Source organism: Musa acuminata, unplaced genomic scaffold (genome assembly GCF_036884655.1).
Source record: "Musa acuminata AAA Group cultivar baxijiao unplaced genomic scaffold, Cavendish_Baxijiao_AAA HiC_scaffold_949, whole genome shotgun sequence".
NCBI lineage: Eukaryota > Viridiplantae > Streptophyta > Magnoliopsida > Zingiberales > Musaceae > Musa > Musa acuminata.
The window spans coordinates 40,001-42,500 of NW_027021168.1; positions in this window are offsets into that span (position 1 = coordinate 40,001).

The window sequence follows — 2,500 nt, forward strand, 5'->3', positions numbered from 1 at the left end:
TTGCCCCTTTTGCCCCGTGTTTGCCTCCTTTTGGGCTGTTCTTTGCTAGATTGGGCTTTCGTATAGCATGGACGGTGCTGCTTCTCGCTTCGCTCGCTGTTCGCCGCTCGCCGCTCGCTCGCGCAGCCAAAAATGGCCAGTTTTGGCCCGTTTTTGGGCTGTTTTGGCCTGTTTTTGGTCTGTTCTGGCGTGGCGCGGTGACCGTCGTGAGCGGAGCAAAACGTCAGCCATCTCAGCACCTTGGAACCCCCCGGGTGGCACAGGGCTGGATGGGGCTTTCGTATAGCAGGGACGGTGCTGCCTCACGCTTCGCTCGCTGTTCGCCGCTCGCCGCTCGCTCGCGCAACCTAAAATGGCCAGTTTTGGCCCGTTTTTGGGCTGTTTTGGCCTGTTTTTGGTCCGTTCTTGCGTGGCACGGCGACCGTCGTGAGCGGAGCAAAACGTCAGCCATCTCAGCACCCTGGAACCCCCCGGGTGGCACAGGGCTGGATGGGGCTTTCGTATAGCAGGGACGGTGCTGCCTCTCGCTTCGCTCGCTGTTCGCCGCTCACCGCTCGCTCGCTCAGCCAAAAATGGCCAGTTTTGGCCCGTTTTTGGGCTGTTTTGGCCTGTTTTTGGTCCGTTCTTGCATGGCGCGGTGACCGTCGTGAGCGGAGCAAAACGTCAGCCATCTCAGCACCCTGGAACCCCCCGGGTGGCACAGGGCTGGATGGGGCTTTCGTATAGCAGGGACGGTGCTGCCTCACGCTTCGCTCGCTGTTCGCCGCTCGCCGCTCGCTCGCGCAGCCAAAAATGACCAGTTTTGGCCCGTTTTTGGGCTGTTTTGGCCTGTTTATGGTCCGTTCTTGCGTGGTGCGGTGACCGTCGTGAGCGGAGCAAAACGTCAGCCATCTCAGCACCCTGGAACCCCCCGGGTGGCACAGGGCTGGATGGGGCTTTCGTATATAGCAGGGACGGTGCTGCCTCTCGCTTCGCTCGCTGTCCGCCGCTCGCCGCTCGCTCGCGCAGCCAAAAATGGCCAGTTTTGGCCCGTTTTTGGGCCGTTTTGGCCAGTTTTTGGCCTGTTCTTGCATTGCGCGGTGACCGTCGAGAGCGGAGCAAAACGTCAGCCATCTCAGCACCCTGGAACCCCCCGGGTGGCACAGGGCTGGATGGGGCTTTCGTATAGCAGGGACGGTGCTGCCTCTCGCTTCGCTCGCTGTCCGCCGCTCGCCGCTCGCTCGTGCAGCCAAAAATGGCCAGTTTTGGCCCGTTTTTGGGCCGTTTTGGCCAGTTTTTGGCCTGTTCTTGCATTGCGCGGTGACCGTCGAGAGCGGAGCAAAACGTCAGCCATCTCAGCACCCTGGAACCCCCCGGGTGGCACAGGGCTGGATGGGGCTTTCGTATAGCAGGGACGGTGCTGCCTCTCGCTTCGCTCGCTGTCCGCCGCTCGCCGCTCGCTCGTGCAGCCAAAAATGGCCAGTTTTGGCCCGTTTTTGGGCCGTTTTGGCCAGTTTTTGGCCTGTTCTTGCATTGCGCGGTGACCGTCGAGAGCGGAGCAAAACGTCAGCCATCTCAGCACCCTGGAACCCCCCGGGTGGCACAGGGCTGGATGGGGCTTTCGTATAGCAGGGACGGTGCTGCCTCTCGCTTCGCTCGCTGTCCGCCGCTCGCCGCTCGCTCGTGCAGCCAAAAATGGCCAGTTTTGGCCCGTTTTTGGGCCGTTTTGGCCAGTTTTTGGCCTGTTCTTGCATTGCGCGGTGACCGTCGAGAGCGGAGCAAAACGTCAGCCATCTCAGCACCCTGGAACCCCCCGGGTGGCACAGGGCTGGATGGGGCTTTCGTATAGCAGGGACGGTGCTGCCTCTCGCTTCGCTCGCTGTCCGCCGCTCGCCGCTCGCTCGTGCAGCCAAAAATGGCCAGTTTTGGCCCGTTTTTGGGCCGTTTTGGCCAGTTTTTGGCCTGTTCTTGCATTGCGCGGTGACCGTCGAGAGCGGAGCAAAACGTCAGCCATCTCAGCACCCTGGAACCCCCCGGGTGGCACAGGGCTGGATGGGGCTTTCGTATAGCAGGGACGGTGCTGCCTCTCGCTTCGCTCGCTGTCCGCCGCTCGCCGCTCGCTCGCGCAGCCAAAAATGGCCAGTTTTGGCCCGTTTTTGGGCCGTTTTGGCCAGTTTTTGGCCTGTTCTTGCATTGCGCGGTGACCGTCGAGAGCGGAGCAAAACGTCAGCCATCTCAGCACCCTGGAACCCCCCGGGTGGCACAGGGCTGGATGGGGCTTTCGTATAGCAGGGACGGTGCTGCCTCTCGCTTCGCTCGCTGTCCGCCGCTCGCCGCTCGCGCAGACCAAAAATGGCCAGTTTTGGCCCGTTTTTGGGCCGTTTTGGCCAGTTTTTGGCCTGTTCTTGCATTGCGCGGTGACCGTCGAGAGCGGAGCAAAACGTCAGCCATCTCAGCACCCTGGAACCCCCCGGGTGGCACAGGGCTGGATGGGGCTTTCGTATAGCAGGGACGGTGCTGC